The sequence below is a fragment of the Saimiri boliviensis genome, chromosome 18 (genome assembly GCF_048565385.1).
Source record: "Saimiri boliviensis isolate mSaiBol1 chromosome 18, mSaiBol1.pri, whole genome shotgun sequence".
Lineage (NCBI taxonomy): Eukaryota > Metazoa > Chordata > Mammalia > Primates > Cebidae > Saimiri > Saimiri boliviensis.
The window spans coordinates 45975474-45996902 of NC_133466.1; the positions used below are offsets into that span (position 1 = coordinate 45975474).

General features: G+C 40.5%; 1 non-coding gene across 1 annotated transcript; it reads right to left on the reverse strand.

Moving 5' to 3' along the window:
• Positions 1 to 675: 675 nt before the first annotated feature.
• Positions 676 to 816, reverse strand: LOC141582099 (U4 spliceosomal RNA). The gene has a single exon (XR_012514930.1). It is a non-coding gene; the product is annotated as a U4 spliceosomal RNA (small nuclear RNA).
• Positions 817 to 21429: the final 20613 nt, after the last annotated feature.

A 21429-nucleotide genomic window follows, 5' to 3' on the forward strand; every position in this document is an offset into this window, starting at 1 on the left:
AGCCCAGTACTTTAGGTGGCTGAGGCATATGGATCACCTGAAGTCAAGAGGTCAAGACTGCTCTGGCCAACATTGAAAAAGCCTGTCTCTACTAGAAATTCAAAAATTAACCAGTGTGGTGGCAGACGCCTGTAATCCCAGCTATTCAGAAGGCTGAAACAAAAGAATTGCTTGAACCTGGGAGGCACAGGCTGCAGTGAGCCAATATCACGCCGTTTCCCTCCAGCCTGGGCAACAGAGCAAGACTCAGTCTCAAAAAAAAAAAGAAAAAATAATTAGTATAATTTTGTCTGCAGAAGAGGGGTCTTGTCCCAGACCCCAGCAACAGGATTTTGGGTCTCACACGAAATGGAATTTATGGCAAGTCGCACAGTCTAGTGACATTAAAAGAGTTTATTAGCCACTACTAAGTGACAGAGCAGGGAGACCTCAGAAAGCAAGAGGAGGAACGCAGCTGTTTTAAAGAACAAAATTTTTTTTCAGACGGAATTTTACCCTTGTCACAATGACATGATCTCGGCTCACTAAAACCTCTGCTTCCTGGGTTTAAGGATTCTCCTGCCTCTACCTCCCAAGTAGGTAGGATTACAGATGTGCACCACCACGTCCAGCTAATTTTTTTTTTATTTTCTATTTTAATTTATTTTTTTGTTGTTGTTTAATTTTTTTATTCCATCCCTGTAGAGACTTCCAAAAATTGCCAATGCTTACTATATTTCCAGTCATCACAGCGGGGTATTGGGAAAAGTTTTCAATTAGCAATAATCACACCTCAGATAAACCTCACTGCCTATGATACTGCCACTGTGCAAAGCTATTTTTTTTAATGTATTTTTAGTAGAGACTGGGTTTTACCATGTTGGCCATGCTAGTGTCCAACTCCTGGCCTCAGGTTATCTGCCTTCCTCGGCCTCCCAAAGTACTGGGATTACAGGTGTGCTTAAGTAATCTAAACTAAACATTAAGTAATCACACCTGTAACCACAGCACATTAACGTACAAACAGAATTACTTAATGTTTGTTTATATAGGTTATTAAGAACAGTGTTGTCTCTTATGAATGATTGTGATCAGTTTCTGTCAGGCTATTTGTATTGCTACTTTTCTCTGTTACTATTGATTTTAACAATAATTTAGGAGTGTACTATTATCTTTAAAACTTATTTTTAAATTAAGAATGCTTTTTGCTTAAAGTACTGGTATAATTTTATAAGTTTTGGGTCTGTACTTAGTTATTAACTTGTTCCTGCAACCATAAATATTTTATGACCAAAGGTACTCAGTCCCTAAATACATAATTCAACAGATTTAACCTGTGTGTGTGTGTGTATGTGTGTGTGTGTGTGAGAGAGAGGGAGATAGAAAGAGAAAGAGAGAAGAGAGAGAGAGAGAGAGAGAGAGAGAGAGAGAGAGAGAGAGAGAATGTGTCTCACTCTGTCTCCCAGGCTTGAGTGCAGTGGTGTGAGCATGATGACTGGTTCACTGTGGCCTCAAAGCCCTGAGCTCAAGCGATCCTCCAACCTCAGCCTCCTGTGTAGTTGGGACCACAGGCACGAGCCACCATGTCAAATAATTTTTATATTTTTTGTAGACATGAGGATCTCGATATTTTCCCAGGCTGGTCTTGAACTCCTGATCTCAATTGATCCTCCCGCCTTGGCCTTCCAGAGTGCTGGGATCACACTCGTGAGCCCCGCACCCTGCCCAGATATAGCTTTTTCTAAAGCTTTTATTTAAAATAAAGTCACTATGGTTAAGAGGCCTCTGACAGTTTGCATTTTATGCGCAAAGACTATGTTAAGTGAATTTTTCCATCAGTTGTAAAACGTGCATCCATGTTTATCTCATTCCTATGGTTTCCAATTAATTGTCCCTTCTTCGTTTTTGGAAACACACGGGCTAGTGGGCTCCATATCAGTTGGCATTTCCAGAACGACGGCGCTGAACACTCTGCTCTTCAACTTCAAGTGATGCAGAGGGACGGCCACCAGAGAGCGCGCGGCCTCTGCCCTGCAGTGCCCCCGGTCACCAGCAGAGGGCGCGCTGGAGCAAGGCGGCGTAACTGCCTGGTGGCCAAGCTCCTCTAACAATCAGAAGCCCAGCTTTACAGAGGCTGACAACTCCAGATACGACATGTGAAAGGGTCTTGGGTTTACAGTTCTAGAAATTACATGGGGAAGGGTCTTTGTCCATGGAGTAGGTGTGGGGTGGGGGCCTGAACTCGTGTAAGTTAAAACAACACCTTCCGGAAAGATTCCCCCATGCCATGCCTGAGATCTATAAGGTGGCATCTGGTCGGCCAGCCTTTACTTCTATTGAAGTAAGGTGTAAAAGTCAAGGGGGAGGTGATCTTAGATGCTTGGGTCTCCTTCCTCACCAGGTCACCTCCTCCCTGCACATGGCCACTCTCCCACCTGGGCTACTTTCCAGTCTCACTCACAATCGCTCTTAGCAACTGAGGAAAGAGGACAGCTGTGGAGCCTCTCCCTTGTCCAAGTCACTCTGCTGAGAGACCTGATAACTCGTCTCACTGGACCCTGGACTGCCCTGGGAAGTATACCTCTGTCCCTGTATTTCAGACAAAGACTATGAGGTGGTCAGGCACGGTGGTTCACATCTGTAATCCCGTCACTCTGGGAGACCGAGGCAGGTGGATCATGAGGTCAGGAGTTCAGGACCAGCCTGGCCAAGATGGAGAAACCCCGTCTCTACTAAAAACACAAAAATTAGCTGGGCGTGGTGGCGGGCAGCTATAATCCCAGCTATTCAGGAGACGGAGGCAGGAAATTGCTTGAACCTGGTGTCAGGTCTCCATATGCAAACCTGGAACCTGAAAGTCTGAAGTCCTGCTTGCCTCCTGATCGTCTCCCACCACCCCCTACCTGCGTTCACCATTGTCGCTTAGCGCCCAGCAGAGCTTCCCCAGACAAACCCCTCACCCAACCCTGCCATCTCAACTCTTCTTATGAATGTGAATACCCCTCACTCATCCTGTCATTTTAACTGCTCTTCTGCCTCACCCCAGCCACCACTGTAACTGAACTTATGGTCATGTATACTCCTTGCCCCTACCCACCACTGTAACTGATCTTACTCTGTTTACAGTTTCCACTGCCCACCCCAAACCTATAAAACCAACTCCCATCCCACTACCCTTTGCTAACGCCATTTTTGGTCTTAGCTGACCTGCATCCAGGTAAACGAACAGCCACGTTGCCCACAAAAGCCTGTCTGGGGGGTATCTTCATTCAAAGCGTGAATATTTAACATTTTGGTACCAAAACCCGGGATGGGGGAACTCCTACAGGAGACCAAACTCCCGTCCCTGCTCTTGTGCTCCCTCCATGAAGAGATCGACCTACCAACCCAGGTCATCAGACCAGCCCACACACACACCACCGGCTGTTTTGGTAAGCAGTCTCATTATTTGCTTTCCCATTATTTTATCTTTTCCTTTCCACTTCCTCCCCCTCTCGGTTTTGTCGTTTTTCCACCACAAACACAAGAAAAATCAGGTAAACCAGGTTCTTCCGTGAGGTTTGGGACCTGAAAAACCCTCTATAGGTCACGGATTCAGAGACCCAGGTTCCCCAGGGGTTGGGCTATTGTGGAGACCTTTATCCTAGTCAGTCGCCCACCAGGCTCAGGGCTGATATTGGTGGCAGATCAACATACAGGATGCTCCCTTTGACCACTCACCAATGATGAGGTTCAACCCAGGCTCACCGAGAGGTGCCTGTTGAGCGGCTGGGTGTGGGCAGCAATAGCCGCCATTTTGTGATCTGTTGAGGTTTGCACAAGTTAAGTTTCAGTTCCTGCTTCCTGCCCACAAGTTTCAGTTTAATGTTTGCTGTTGACAAGTTTCAGTCTTTGTTTCCTCGCTGATAAGTTTCAGTAATGTTTCAGTTTCTGTTTCTCGGCTGAATGTTTCAGTTTCTGTTTCTCCATTGAATGTTTCAGTTTCTGTTTCTCCGCTGAATGTTTCAGTTTCAGTTCCTGTTTCTCTGCTGAATGTTTCAGTTTCTGTTTCCTGCTGGTAAGTTTCAGTTTTTGAAACTTAGGAAGGCCTTCCCAAATGCAAGCTTCCTTTGCCCTGCCTCCCTGCCTGGCCTATTTAAGCTGTGAGCTCAGCAACAATAAACGAGACTTGATCAGACTCCTGTCTTGTCTCCATTCTTCGTGTCTCCTGCCCATCCATCCCCACTCCCTCCCTTCGAGCTCCTGTTGTTGTCCTGCAGTTCAGGACATATACATGCACACATATGTTCATTACAGCACTAATCACAATAGCAAAGAATGGAATCAACCCTAATGCCCATTAATGATAAACTGAATACAGAAAATGTGGTACCATGGAATATAATGCAGCCATAAAAAAAGAATGGGATTATGTTCTTTGCCGGGGCATCAACGGAGCTGGAGACCATTATTTTAGCAAACTTACAGAGGAACAGGAAACCAAATGCCAAATTTCTCTTATAAGTGGGAGCTAAACAATGAGAACACATGGACACATGGAGGGAACAACACAAACTGGAGCCTATCGGATGGTGTTGCGGGGAAGGGAGAGTATCAGGAAGAATAGCTACTGCAGGCTGGGCTTAATACCTAGGTGATGGGTTGATCTGTGCAGCAAACCACCATGGCAAATGTTTACCTGCATGACAAACCTGCACATCCTGCACATGTACCCCTCAACTCAAAATAAAAGTTGAAGAAAAAAAAAAAAAAGAAAAATCTTAGTACACTGAAGGGGTCAATTCCCCACCATCTGTGTATTATAATATTCTATTCAATCTTGAAACTATACCCCAGTGTTACATGTAGTGGAAGGACTAACTATAATGCCCCTTGTGATTATAAGTGTTAAGTTTCTTATTTTATAATTTGCAGTTTCATAAGTGTTTAAAAGATTAATTCCTAGAATGGTTTTTGTGTGTAGAAAAGTTAAAATTTTATAAAGTTAAAGACTACTGAAAGTTAAAAAAAAAAAAAAAATCCCTAATTTGTCAATTTATGTGGTGTATATGTCCCTACTGTGGTCAGTTACATTCTATCAATGCAAAAAAAAAAAAAAAAAAAAAAAAGAAAAAAGAAAAGAAAAGAAAACAGAGTCCCACATTTTCAGAAAATGTAACAATCAACTCTCTCATGAGCTGGTGAGAGCTGACTCCACACCACCACTGTATGGGTAGACATTGACTGGGGAGGAGGATAGGGGGCGGATGGGTGAGAACTGCAATTTTATTTCATTTATTTTAATTTATTTAATTATTTTATCTATTTTAACTGCTAAAAGTATAGATGATTGGATGCACCATGTTGTTTTGAAATATGTACGCACCGTAAAATGGCTGAATCAAGATAGCCCACTTATTACCTCACATACTTAACATTTTTTTTTGTAGTGAGAGCACCAAAAACCTATTTTCAGACCAAATTTCAGGAATATATTATTATTAACTAAAGCCATCACGTGGTCCAATAGGTCTCTTGAACTTAATCCCACCTGATTGAAATTCTGTGTACTTTTACTAACACTTTCACATTTTTTTCCTCTTTCCAGCCCATAGTACTCTCTGATTCTATGATTTCAATGATTTTAGATTCCCCATATAAGTGTAATCATGCATTATTTGTCTTTCTGTACCTGGCTTATTTCATTTAGCAAAATGTCCCCTAGGTGCATCCATGTTGTAGCAAATGTCAGGTTTTTATTCTTTTTTGGGACAAATAGTATTTCACTACGTATCAATACCACATTATCGTCATTCATTCAGCCTTGGAGGAACACTTACGCTGTTCCCACACCCTGCTGCTGTAATTAGTTCTGCAATGGACATCGGGGTGCAGATATCTCTTTGACAGACTGATAGCATTTCTTTTGGATATATATGCAGTCGTGATATTACTGGATCATGTGACAATTCTATTTTTAATTCTTTAAATAAATCTCACACCTCTTCCTATAATGGTTGTATTAATTTATGTTCCCAGCAACAGTATGCAAAGTTTCCCTTTTCTTCACATCCTCACTTACACTTGTTACCTTTTGTCTTTTTGCTAGTAGCCATTCTAACAGGTGTGAGGTTATAGCCCATTGTTACATGAATTTGTATTTTCCTAATGATTAGTGGTGTTTAGCAATTTTTCATACACTTGTGTGTCATTTTGTTTTCTTTTGAGAATTGAGACTGTAATTTTAATAGGGTAGTCAGGGAAGGCATCACTGCACAGGTAAGACCTGAGCCAAGACTTGAAGGAGATAAAGGAGCAAGTCCTGAGGCTACCTGGGGCAAGGGTGTTCTAGGCTTTGCGAAGCAGACATGACCTCCAGCCCCACATGCTGTGCAGCCCCTTCCCCTTGCCTGTGAGATGGATGTAGTGACTTGCTTTTGACTAAATGGATGTGGAAAAAGAAATGGAACGTCCCTTCCATAATTAGGTTACAATAGCCTCTTAACACCGTGTTTTCTGCAAACCTTATATCCCTGTCCCTGGAAGGAGGAGCCCATGGAGAATTTCCTAGGTGCCATTCCTCACTGTAAAGTGCAAGCCTCATCTTGGCAGCCTTGCTCAGCACATGCCTGGCTCTGTCAGAATTTTGAGACAGGGTTTGTAGTGAACCCTTAACCCAAGTTAAAAAAAAAAAAAGTCAGTTTCTAGCCTGCTCCAGAGGACAATGTATTCACAGCAATGACACCAACAAGAAGCCCAGAATGGAGGCTGGAGGAACACACCACCAGTGGCACACTGGATAGCAAGACCATACATGTGAGCTGCAACTTTTACTGTAGAGACTGTGTGACTTACAAGAGAGCAGAAGGTACTAATGGGGTTAGGTTTCAGCAATTCAGAAGATGAGTGGAAGAGGAATCAAATAAAACGTCACAGGTTATATATTCATGCAGTGACGGGGCGGGCTGCCCAAGATCACCTTCAGAGGTCATCTATAACATTTGTGCAGTTATAAGTTTTATATCAGTTGGAATCCATTGAAGTTGGTCCATACTTTGTGCAAGGTCCAGCTCTCATTCAAGTAACTTGGGAATGTAAACAACAAAAAATTCTCAACCAAAATGGCCATGAAGTAGAAATCTGGTTTTACTCTCCCTCTCAAAAAACCAAAACCAGCAACAAGAATATACTAGAAATATCTCAAAACACAAAACTGAGACTGCGCCCATTTATGGGGCAAGAGAGAAGTAAAACACCTCAAGCAGAAGGTGGCAAAAGGGACCTCTAACTAGGCTGTCGCACCCACAGGCTGACAGGCACTGCACAGAAAGGTCCCCTGCAGTCACATTTCTACGCTGGAAAAAGTGGAATCCAGGTGGTAGCCAGCTTCCTCAGCTTCTTGGGTTCTTTCTCAGTAAAGCCACTCCAGCCTCCACCTGCAGGAAGCATCCGCAATGCCTGTAGGGTGAGAACTCCTGAGGGCCGCCGGAGTGGAACAGCAGGCATGGGCGAGCAGCACCAGCGCAGAGTTTTCTGGCTGCTCCTCAGCACTGTAGGAAATGCACCTTCGGGTGCTCCCAGCAGGAAGCCCTGGCCAGCCCACGCGCCACCCAGGAATCCCCTAGGGACCACCCTCCACCGTAAGGAAAGGCCCCACTGGGAACCAGCCTGAGAGCCTCAGCAACCTGGGCTTCAGGCCCCATCTAGTGCTGAGAGGAAGGCAGCAGTCCCGGGGTGAGGCAACTCAGAAATGAGGATGCCTGGAGAGACATACTCTAAAACAAGTCAGACAGGGAAGACTGAAATAGCAAAGGCAAATTAAACTTCAGTGCAAAGACATAGACATGCATTCATAAGGAACAAGAATAGACCTGAAACCGTCATGTCCCCAAATAGACAAAGCAGGCATCAGTCACAGACCCTAACAAGATGGTCATGTGTGAACTCTCTGATAAAAACTTGGAAATTGCAGTGTTGGGGAAAACGATGAAAAAAAACAGCAGACTTTAAGATAGCACAGAAAAGCAATATGGAAATTTTAGTTTTGGGAGAAAAAAAGCAAATTTTAACATGAAATATAAAATCAATCCAGAAATTTATTTGAGTAATTTAAAAGATAGATTAAAATAATAATAATTTAAAACACTAAAAATTGTGAAGCTGAGAAAGACACTGGCCAGCCTGAAGAGTGTACAATAGGTACAATAGGGTCTTCACAGCAGAACTGCTCAGGCAGAAGAAAGAATCGGTGACCCCAAAAACACCCTTTTTGAAAATGCAGTCAGGGGATATTTTTTTCTAAAAAAGAATGAAAAGGAGTGAAGAATATTTATGAGATCTACAGAGTAACCTTAAAAGGGAAAACCTGAGTCGTTGGACTTTAAGAAACAGCAAATCATAGAGAAGTGTTTTAAAGAAATGGTAACAAAATTTTCCAAATTACGGAAATTTCCATATTTCCATATAAATAGCCGGTTACAGGAAGGTTAACATCATCAGACAGATTAACCCCAAATAAGAGTACACCAAGACAGAACAGTCAAACCCTGAAGGCGCCACAGTGAGCAGATCTATGCAAACCTACTGCCAAAGGCCTTCCTAGGCTCAGAGGCAGAAGAAGGAGGCTGACAAATGCAGTTTCTCAGAAAGAAACACGGACTAGAAATTTACCAAAGATATCATGTCTCAGGCAGCCACAGGATGCTGGATCCCTGCACCTGACCTCCAGATTATACACTTTGTATAGCTTGCTTTTGGAATAACATGTGTGGTTGATCATGCCTCAGACTTCCTTACCAAAACCCATGACCACTGCAAAGGGTACATAAACATCTTTAAGGGATAATTATCTATGCTACAGGCAGCATTTCTCTGGGGGATTATCTATGCTAGAGGCAGTGTTTCTCTATGGTGAGTCATCTACGAAACACTCAGTATTTCTCTAAGGGGATTATCTAAGTTACAGGCAATGTTTCCCTAGGGGGATTATCTATAATTCAGGCAATGTTTCTCTAGGGGGATTTTCTATGCTACAGGCATTATTTCTCTGGGGGGATTATCTATGCTACAGGCAGTGTTTCTCTAGGGGGGTTATCTATGCTACAGGCAGTGTTTCTCTAGGGGGGTTATCTATGCTACAGGCAGTGTTTCTCTAAGAGGATTATCTATGCTACAGGCAGTGTTTCTCTGGGGGGATTATCTATGCCACAGGCAGTGTTTCTCTAGGGGCATTATCTATGCTACACTCAGTGTTTCTCTGTGGGATTATCTATGCTACAGTCAGTGTTTCTCTAGGGGGATTATCTATGTTACAGGCAGTGTTTCCCTGGGAGAATTATCTATGCTAGAGGCAGTGTTTCTCTATGGTGAGTCATCTACGAAACACTCAGTGTTTCTCTAAGGGGATTATCTAAGTTACAGGCAATGTTTCCCTAGGGGGATTATCTATACTTCAGGCAATGTTTCTCTAGGGGGATTTTCTATGCTACAGGCAGTGTTTCTCTGGGGGGATTTTCTATACTACAAGCAGTGATTCTCTAGGGGGATTATCTATGCTACAGACAGTGTTTCCCTGAGAGGATTATCTATGCTACAAGCAATGTTTCTCTAGGGGAATTATCTATGCTACAGGCAGTGTTTCTCTAGGGGGATTATCTATGCTACAGGCAGTGTTTCTCTAGGGGGATTATCTATGCTACAGGCAGTGTTTCTCTAGGGGGATTATCTATGCTACAGGCAGTGTTTCTCTAGGGGGATTATCTATGCTACAGGCAGTGTTTCTCTAAGAGGATTATCTATGCTACAGGCAGTGTTTCTCTAGGGGGATTATCTATGCTACAGGCAGTGTTTCTGTAGGGGGCTTGTCTATGCTACAGGCAGTGTTCCTCTAGGGAGATTATCGATCCTACAGACAGTGTTTCTCTAGGGGCATTATCTATGTTACAGGCAGTGTTTCTCTGTGGGATTATCTATGCTACAGGCAGTGTTTCTCTAGGGGGATTATCTATGTTACAGGCAGTGTTTCTCTGGGAGGATTATCTATGCTAGAGGCAGTGTTTCTCTAGGGGGATAATCTCTGCTACAGGCAGTTTGTCTGGGGATGATCTATGCTACAGACAGTATTTCTCTAATGGTATTGTCTGTGCTACAAGCAGTGTTCCTCTAGAAAGATTATCTATGCTAGAGGCAGTGTTTCTCTGGGGTGTGATGTATGGTATGGGGCAGTGTTTCTCTGGAGAGGTTGTCTATGCTACAGGCACTATTTATCTGAAGGGTTATCTTTGCTACAGGCAGTGTTTCTCTAAGGGGATTATTTATATTACAGGCAGTGTTTCTCTAAGGGGATTATCTATGCTAGACGCAGTGTTTCTCTAGGGGGATCATTTATGCTACAGGCAGTGTTTCTCTTGGGGTGTGATATATGGTACATAGCAGTTCTCTCTGGAGGATTATCAATGCTACAGGCAGTGTTTCTCTGGGGGATTATTTATGCTGCAGATAGTATTTCTCTGAGGGATTATCTATGCCACAGGCAGTGTTTTTCTGGCTCATTATGCTACAGGCAGTGTTTCTCTAGGGGTATTATCTATGCTACAGGCAGTGTTTCTCTGCTAGATTATCTGTGCTACAGACAGTGTTTCTCTGGGGGGATCAACTATGCTTCAGGCAGAGTTTCTCTGGGGGTGTGATGTATGGTATGTGGCAGTGTTTCTCTGGAAAGATTATCTATGCCACAGGCAGTGTTTGCCTGGGGTATTATCTATGATGCAGGCAGTGTTTGTCTGGGGATGATATATGCTACAGACAGTGTTTCTCTAGGGTAATTATCTGTGCTACAGGCAGTGTTTCTTCAGGGAGAGTATCTATGCTACAGGCAGTGTTTTTCTAGGGGGATTATCTATACTACAGGCAGTGTTTCTCTGGAAGGATTATCTATGCTACAGGCAGTGTTTTTCTAGGGGGATTATCTATGCTACAGGCAGTGTTTCTCTGGAAGGATTATCTATGCAACAGGCAGTGTTTCTCTAGGGGAATTATCTATGCTACAGACAGTGTTTCTCTAGGGGGATTATCTATGCTACAGGCAGTCTTTCTCTGGGGGGAATAATCTATCATACTGGCAGTGTTTCTCTAAGAGGATTATCTATGTTACAGGCAGTGTTTCTCTGGGAGATTATGCTACAGGCAGTGTTTCTCTGGAGGATTATCTATGCTGCAGGCAGTGCTTCTCTAGGGAATTATCTATGTTACAGGCAGTGTTTCTCTAAGGGAATTATCTGTGCTACAGGCAGTGTTTCTCCAGGGGGATTCTTTGTGCTACAAGCAGTGTTTTGGCAGTGTTTCTATAATAGGATTATGTATGCTACATGCAGTGTTTCTCTGGGGGGATTATCTATGCTACAGGCGGTGTTTCTCTGGGGGGATTATGCTACAGGCAATGTTTCTCTAGGAATCTTACCTACACTACAGGCAGTGTTTTTCTAGGAGGATTATCTATGCTATGGACAGTGTTTCTCTGTGGAATTTTCTATGCTACAGGCAATGTTTCTCTGGGGGTTATCCAAGCTACAGGCAATGTTTCTCTTGGGGATTATGTATGCTTCAGGCAGTGTGTCTCAGGAGGATTATCAATGCTACAGGCAGTGTTTCTCTAGGGGTGTATGTGTTACAGGGAATGTTTCTTTTAGCAGGGTTGTCTATGCTACAGGCATTGCTTGAGGGCCTTTTTGCAGAACACCTTGGTATTTAGAAATCAAACACTGTCATTATCATGGCTTTGCTTCAAGGTGGCCTTACTCTTGCCATGCAATAAGTTGTTTTCTTTTATTCCACTCTTGAAACTGTCTTTATAGTCTCACATGCCCACCTCTCCCACCATGGTTCCTGGGCCGAGAAGAAGGGTGTGTGATATTGTATGACTTTAGCAGCACTGTGTTGACTCCACCAAAGGCAGACAGCACAGGAATAGCAAAGACAAAAGCAGGACAGTGAACAACCTAAGAGTATGACACCTAAACGAAGCAGTGTCTCCTGCTGCCAGCTATCCAAGTACCCAACCCAGTTATGTAGCCAACTTTCATAAAGGGGCCATATTCCATATGTTACCTAGGTTTGGAAGCAGTTATCAAAGCAATCTGGTTGAGAGTACAGCATAATAGAAAGTCCACCACCATGCCACGGAGTATACACATTTCTCTTGGACATTTAAAGTGTTCAATGGGATCAATGGGGACCATTCCAACTGTCCAAGATATTTGCCACTCACGGGCAGGAAATAGCCTATACAGCTTGGGAGTATTTGTCACCATTTAAGCCTCAGTGAAATGACCCTTCTCCTGGAACTATGTCCATTGGCATCTTCATGCACAAAACACTTTGTTTTTTTTTTTTTTTTTTTTTTTTTTTTTTTTTTTTTGTCAGCAGGTCTGGGAGCAAAGCTATGGTCTCAGTTACCCTTCTTTGAATGGTGGTAGACCAGGAGGAACAGTTGCCCTAATCAGTCATATGGTTCAGGGGTCCTGCTTTTGACTGAATTTAAAGAAATAAAGACTGCAGATTGTGTATTCATTTATCCATGCAAGCTAGGTTTACGCAGCAGAGCTTGAATTTGTACTTTCTAAAGATCATTTTTCCTTTTGATTAACCCCACTGCTTGGGGTTTTATGGGACATAAAAGTGTCATGTTATGCCATGTTCTCTGGCCCAGTCCTGAACATAATGTCCAGCAGAATGGGTATGTCAGTTACTGTCAATGCACCAGGGTTGTCTATACACAGTACTGCGAGCCTCTAAAACTTTCATAGTACTAGCTTGATTAGCTTGCTTACAAGGAAAACCTTGTGTCTGCCATGTAGCAGTAACTACACTGTCAATACGTATATGTTGCCTTGGTTGACAGAGAGAGGCTCCATGTGATTCAGTTGCCCATCTGTTACAGCCCTATAACTGTGTTCTGCTGGATGTGGTATATGCCATGGATGCAATCAACAACATGACAAATGGTTGTTAGGAGATCGCTATATTTCAAGGGCTACTGGACCTGCTTGGCTCTCTCCCAGACTATATTTGCACTTCTGTGACATTTTTATTATGCACCCACCTTGCTTGTTCAGTGGCCTGGGCCAGCATGATGCTTCTAATTTTTGTTAGCATGTCCATGATGTTACCAGATAAAGGGGTCTTGATCCAGACCCTCAGAGAGGTTTTGGATCTTTTGCAGGAAGGAATTCAAGGTGAGTGGCAAAATGCAGTGAAAAAAAGCAAGTTTATTAAAAGCCACTCTTCTACAGAGTAGGATGCCCTCGGAAAGCAAGAGGAGGAATGTGCCATCTTTGTTTTAGGTTTTTCTTATCTCAGGGTCTTTTCTACGTAAAGACTACATTAACCTGTGCCTCCGTGCAGGTGAGCAAACAGCATGACAAAATGTATTATTCTATTGATCCATTTATTAAAAACCGTCTTTGGCATTTTGTTGTGTGAGTACATGAAAGCATAAAGCATAACTACAATTACCTAGAAAGCGTGTACTGTTGTGAGTTTTAGGACGTCTGGACTCTCCGTGGTTGTTGGAGTCTGTCCTTTCAGGCATTACTAAGCTGCTTCCTTAGCAATAAACATCTTAGGACTGAGGGAATGTGTTCTCTTTCCAGGTCCACAAGGGGGCACAGTTTCAAGGGCAAGAACTTCCCAGCACCCGGCCCCCTTCCCATCTCTCTCCATCTGGGAGATTTAACAGTTTATGTTTAAATTTAGCAGGTGCAGGAAGAAACAAAACATCAACCACTCCAGCGGAAATTCTAAGGAACTAATTTCATTGGCCTGAGGTCTTAGAGAAAGTTGGGGTTCCTCTTAAAAAGTCCTCTTCTTCCTCTTCCTCCTCTTCTTCCACACCCCTTTGGACTCCATGTTTGGTTCCCCTTCCACAAACACTCCCTTCATGGAAGCCATTTTTCTCTCTCCTATGGTGTCACTCTAGCTCTCCTATGCCTTGCTTCCCTAACAATAATGCCCAACTCATACCCTCAGGAGTAGTGGTTAATCAAATTCCCAGGGGATAGAGCTTGCTTTAAGCCTCAATTAAAATCACAAGTATTACATTAAATTAGGTGAAATTATTTATATATTATCACATAATTTAATATGATAATATATAAATAAAATTAATTTATTTTATATTAATAAATTAATAAAAATTAATTTATATATTATCATATTAAATTATGTGAAATATAAGGCAAAATTATTAAATTATGCCCTAGACATTTATCTGCTCAACAATTGTGTTTTGATTTCTAAGCTAGGGTATTTTGGAGAGCCTTCTTATTTCCTTTAGTATCAACATTTTCATCTTATCATTGCCTTAGCAATTTAAAATCATGTCTAAAAGCTTAAGGTCATGAAAGCACAACATTTACGGTATTCAATAAATACCTCTTTTTACTTAATTCAATGTACCAATATTAATACATGCATTAAACACACACACACATATACATGCCTATATGTATAGATATGTTTTATTGTGAATTCCATACATTCACAATGCATACAAATGTATTGCAGCAAATACTAGATATTTAAAATTCTTTAAAAAATATACTGAACAATTATGAAATACACAAAATAACAATAATTAATAATCTCCTGTCATAAAAAGTAATAATATGAGTTACAAGTAATATCATTAAGTAGGTGTAAGATAATTAGATATTTTTTGTCACTGTCATTTATTAGTTGTAAAGGAAGAGAGACATAATATTCTCCATGTCAGTTCCACTCACCCCAGGGTTCTATGAATGTTTCCCCCAGTGACTCTTCCAGAAAAATTTTGTTAAGCACTCCTCAAGGTCAGGATCTCCTTCACTGCAGTGTTGAACTTCAGAGGTCACCTGGATGCAGTTAACTCTAAGTGCTGCCCTTTTCCTCTGGAGAACAATGAGCTTTTCAAAATATGAATCTTCTACATCTTTTAATATGAATGTTTGAAGACCACACCTAACTCATAGGGTATTAAGAAAGGTGGAGACAGAGATGATTAGGTTGGTGCAATATTTAGTACACACCATATCATCACTGATTAAATTAGCTTCACATTATCATTGTGGTGATCTGATTCAATATGATCTAGTTCAGACCCTAACATCTATCAATTTTTCAAATATCTACTTACTTTCCTCATTATGATATTAGTTCTGGTTACTACCAACAATCTCTTTCAACCCTTTATTGGATGAGAAGTTGTAGGAATTATATCCTTCTTACTAATTCATCGATGATAAGGTTGAGCAGATGCTAAAACAGCAGCCCTGCAAGCAATTCTACACAACTGCATCCTCGATATAGGCTTTATGTTAGCTACAGCATGATTCTTCTTATTCTCCAACACATGAAAATTTCAACATGCATATATTCTAAATCTCATGGCCGACTCTCTTTCATTAATTAGCCTTCTCTTAGCAGCAGCGGTAAAGTCAGCTCAATTTGGTCTCCATGTCTGACTTCCATGTGCCACAGAAGGCCCAACCCCAGTCTCAGCACGGCTCCAGCACTATAGTTACAGCTGGGGTTTTCCTGCTTACCTGCCTCTACCCTTTCATAGAAAATAACCCATTAATCCAAGCCTTTACATCATGCCTAGGGGCTATTACCACCTTATTTATAGCAATCAACACTCTAACACAAAATGATATCAAAAAAATTGTTGCATTTTCCAACAAGGCAGCTGGGCCTTATAACAGTCACAATTGGCATTAATCAGCCACACCTAGCATCCCTTCACAGCTGCATCCATGCCTTTTTTAAAGCTATATTAATTTTATGTTCAGGATCTGTCATCCATAATCTCAATGATGAACAAGACATTTGAAAACTAGGAGGATTACTCACGACTTTACCATTTGCCTTATCTTACCTTATTACTGGTAGCCTAGCACTTAGAAGTGTACCTTTCCTCGCAGACTTTTACTCCAAAGTCCTTCTTATGAAAATGGCAGATATAGCTGAGGAGAAGGAAGGCAGCAAATCACACTGCCATGTGTGTACCTAATGCAACAATCTTGCATGTTCTTCACATGTACCCCAAAACCTGAAATGCAATAAAAAAGTTAAAAAATAAATAAATTTAAAAAAAAAGAAAATGAGAAATACATCATATACCAGCACCTGAGTCCCTTCTCATACTCTTATTGCCACCTCCTTGACAGCTGTCTACAGTACCCAGAGTCTTTTCTTAGCTCTGATAAGACAACCTCACGTCTCAGTGCTGATTATTATTAATGAAAATAACCTATTTCTAATTGACTCAATCAACTACCTAACAATCCACAGTGTCTTCACTGGATTCCTTATCACCAAGGGTATTCTTCCAGCTTCACCTCCCCCAACAACTATACCACTTCACCTAACGATTGCAAACCTTGCTGTGGCTCCTAGTCTTAGTCTGGAGAGCCATGGTCGTTCTCAGCTACTCTTAGAGTATGTGAGACAGACATCCCAGCCAGTTCATAGTGGAGCCAAAAAAAAAAAAAAAAAAAAAAAAAAAAAAAAAAAAAAAAACAAAAACAAAAAAAAAACAAAACAAAACAAAAAAAAAACAAGAAAGAGAGAGAGAGAGAGAATGTGTTCTGGCTTTCACATTTTTCCCAATCACCCAGGTGAGCACACACTCAAGACTCAACTTTCCTTTGGTTCAATCATGGCTGTCAAGTGCCTTTAAATAAGCTCCCATAACTTAGGGAGGTCTAGCTCTTAGCTTAACAGGTTCAATGAAAGGCTTTATGTTACTGATTGAATTCTGATTTCATGGGGTTGAGAATATTACAGATTATATAATGTCTTCACATTTTAATCCACCTTTATTTTATGGGTATGCTCAAGTTTTTTGTTTTTGTTTTTGTTTTTATCATTTTCTCTTTTTTTTTTTTTGAAGACATGCCTTCATTTTTCAGTCCGCCTTCATTCTGCAGCTATGCTGCAAATTATTTTTATCATTTTCTCACTCTCTCTTTTTTTTTTTTTTTGAGACATGGGTATCTCATTTTACTATATAGTTCTGCATTCTTTATCTCCTTATTCTTTCAAATGTAAATAGGATTTGTACTATCCACTCCATAAGTAATTTATACTGCCTTTGATTTAGTAATTTATATGTACATTGGTTTATTATAGTTTGTGTTTCTGTAACAGAATGCCCTGAGGTCCTTTAAAAGAAAGAATTTTATTATGCTCACAATTCTGGTGGCTGAAAGTCTACCATTGGGCAGCTACACCTGGTGAGGGACTCAGGCTGAATCCATTTATGGCAGGGAATGGACAAAGAGCAGATGGGTCCAAAGAGATCACGTGGTGAGAGAGAAAGCAAGAGAGAGAAACCAGAAAGACAGACTCTTTTCCACAAGGTGTTCTCTGGAATAATCTCATTCCTGCTGAAGCTAAAATTAACCACCCCAAATCACCCCAACAACATGAAAGCATTAGTCTATATATGAGGGATTGATTTCCATGACCCAAACACCTCCCAGTAAGCCCTATCTCTCAACACTGCCCAGTTGGAGATCAATTTCAACATGTGATTTTGCAGGAACAAGCCAAACCATGAAATTTATGATGGTTTAAATGATGACAGTGTCCATCATTTTATATCTGATTTTCTCATTCCTTATCACTTTATCTTTCTTTTGCTTATGTTGAAGACCCAGGTGAAGTTTCAAAATCAGCAGTATAAAATAAAATTTTGCTTTCATTATTTGAAACCTAAAAGTAATGTTATTAGACTGTGAATCTGGGATTCAGTCTGTCTCTTGATTTTGTTGACATTGTCACTTCAACCAGACTTCACAATCTAGTAGAAGTTACAGACACACAGAGCAATAATCTCAGTAAAACATGATAACTGCCACAAATATCTATCTATTAGGCACACAGAGTCAAAGATCAACTCTGGATGAGTCTTGAAGGATGAATGGAAATTTTGCTGGTGAACAAACAGTAACAGTGGGGCTACTCCTGGTATGCCCCACTGGGGGCATAGTAGCCAGTGGGGCTACTCCTGAAATGCATTCTTCCTTTTATTTCCATTATTTTTTTCCAGAAACAAATTTTCATAACTAATCCAACTTCCTGGATTTTACCAGAACAAAGATCTCTCTTACTTTATCCACTAGCAACAAAACATGGAATAGTCAAGGTGACAGCCCCAACAAATATTCCCCATCTAAACTCAATAACATATTTTGGCTTTTTGAACATTTATAAAATAGTGAGTGATTCATTTACATTAGGTTAATTTGAAGACATGGAAAGGTTGGGAGTTTTGGGAATCCAAAGATTATATTTCATCCACTCACTTTTGTAATAGGGCCCATGGAAGATGACTGAGCAGATTCTTCATGGTTACCATGGAAAATAGACTCTCTGCATCTTTTTTCTCTTCACTTGTATAAAGAAGGTCTTCAAAACTCAGATTGTATGAGGACATTAATTCATGATAATATGATAGACTAGGTTTTTCATTAGAGAAGAAATGTAAAATGCTTTCTTGAAGGGAAAATGTCAGGAAAACAATATTTTCAGAAACTGCCTCCAGATCTCACACTGAACTTAGTGGAAGATTCATTTTGGGGAAAGCATAAAGCCTTTTCATTATGTTTTACAGGTGTTTGGAGACATATTACACAGGTGAGTGTGTACCTGAATTTTAGAAAGTGTTCTTTCAGTTTCCACAAATACCAAATAGGATCTACTGTTTATTGAGGGCATACGTGATTAAGATATCAATATTACTTATTCCTGGATCTACTTTCACTCCCCACCTTATGTAGCCATCTATCATGTTGCCTTGCTAAGTGATTTTACTTGATAGTGTTGAAAAAGAAAGAGAAGAAGCAAACACCAAAATAAGTAAAGAAATAAACAAAAAAGTAATGAAAGGAAACATGCATCCCAATTTCTGTTTATTTTTATTTTTATTTTTTATGACTCTAAATCCTGAAGTGTTGTTTCCTGCATAATGAGAAAGTCACCAGAGGAAGCAGCAGGATGGAGAAGGGGAAAGTATTTTAGCAGTGAAAAAGTGTTGATGATTTGTTGTTTACATATATACACACATTTATACATACATATATATGCACAAACACACATATATGTATATATGTGTGTGTATATATATACATATATGTATATATGTATATATCTATCATATTATATATACATATATATATACATACGTATATATATATACATACGAATATATATATATACATACGTATATATACATATATACATACGTATATATGTATATATAATATGATAGATATATACATATATACATATATGTATATATATACACACATATATACATCTATATACATATATACATATATACATATATATACACCTATATATACATATATATACATATATATACATATATATATGTATAAAATTAGTTGCTATTCTGAAAAATAGATTAAAGAAACTGTAAAGTGTTAGAACCCTATAAGCCTCTATGGAAGCTTGGCCCTAAAGAAGAAGGGCACACCAAGAGGCACCAGCAGATGACAGCAGGACATCAATGGTGGAGTGATATGGAATTCAGCTGACAGCAACTGGAGACCAGCCCTGCTGCTGAGAGGCTGTACTTCAGGGGAAGACCACCTCCCTACTGCCTCCTCCTCTGACACCCCATTTATCTGCTGAAAGCTACTTTCACCATTCAATAGAAGCATGTACTCCTTCTCCAAGCCCACAAGTGAAACTTCTGGGCTCAAGTGATCCTCCTGCCTTGACCCCCGAAAATGCTGAGATGACATATTCTAGGTGCTGTGCCAAGTTCCAACTTATAACTTTGATATTCAATCCTGATATGTTTATTACAAAAACTGAAAATTGCAGTACAGACTATAAAGTAAATATTGATGCACGATTCAAAACAGTTATCAGCTGGTCTGGCACAGTAGCTCATATGTGTAAAAACAGCAATTTGGGAGGCTGAGGAGGGAGTATCACCTGAGGTCAAGAGTTCCATACCAGCCTGACCAACATGGTGAGCAGTGTTTTTTATTTTCTTTAAAGAAAAACAATCTTTATAGCCTCTCCATCTTCCTAAATTTAACTCACTATGTGCAAAGACCTTTGGGATGGGTTGGAGTGTTTTCAGATTATGACAACATAGTTGAGAGCTTTTATGATATTTGTAAATCTTCCCTCATATATAGCTTTTTTCCTCTTTTTTTGCTGACACCTTTCTTTTGTGTTGGCTCCCCATGATAGTCTGGTTTCATGATGATTTCATGGTGAACACGCCTGTTTAAGGAAACTTGAATCCCAAACCTTCTGTTGTGAGACAGTAGGACAATGTGTGACTGTCTTTGCATTCATTATAACTTGAGAATCAACAAAATTGTTGTGTGGGTATGAAATGGGATAAGAATATTGAGTATATACATTTGTTTATCAATTTTTATTTTTAAATAAGCATGCGTGCAACAATTATAACTATCTGATTCCAGGACAATTTCTGTGCCCCAAAAGAAAACCAAATAACCTTTCATGTTACTCTTTATTCTTTTCAGCTCCCCCACCCCCGACCCACCTGTCAACCCCTTATATACTTTAGATATTTATGGATTTGTGTACTGTAGATATTTCACGCAAATCAAGTGATACAATATGTCCTTTGTGTCTTGTTTCTGGCATTTCACATAATTTATCCAAGACGTTCACATTATAAACAATGTGTTTTACTCACATATTTAAACCAGGTGTGGGTAGAAGAATAAAGTGCTCAATATCTCAGTTACTGAACTCACTAGAGCTCTTAGTTTTCTCTTGAAGTCTGATCTAGATGGGTAGATCCAAGTATCTGGCTGATTATGTCTCTAAATCCTAATCATTCATTACTTTTCAGAAAACCTCAAACAAAAGCTTTTAGGGAATTCTTCCCACCATCTGTAGACCAGACAGTTATTATTATACACTCTAAGCATATTATGCTAGCTCCTCATAATATCCAACAAACTCTCATTCAATTTGTAGATAATTATTACTATTAGACTGTGCATTCTAAAATAATAAGGCCAGAATTTGTCTTATTTGCTACTATATTCTCACTTTCTAATGCAATCCTTAGAACATAGTACATACATGTGTAGCTAATAAACAAATATATAAACAAATAAAAGGGAATGCTGGGAAGATGGCTGACTAAGAACAGCTCAGGACTTCAGCTCCCAGTGAAAGTGCAGAGGGTGAGTGGACGCCGCATTTCCAGATGAATTTTTAATGCCCACAGACCAGGAGATACCCAGGCAGAGGGGTCGCCAGTGCCGCTGTTCTGGCCGGTGTGGCTGTTTTGGCCCCCACGGGGCTGATGTGGCCCATGCGGCTGCTTTGACCACACCCTGTTGTGGTGATTCTCTGTACAAAAGCCACTGGTCTGGGAGCCCTCTTAGCTGGCAAGCCCTGAGATGGCAG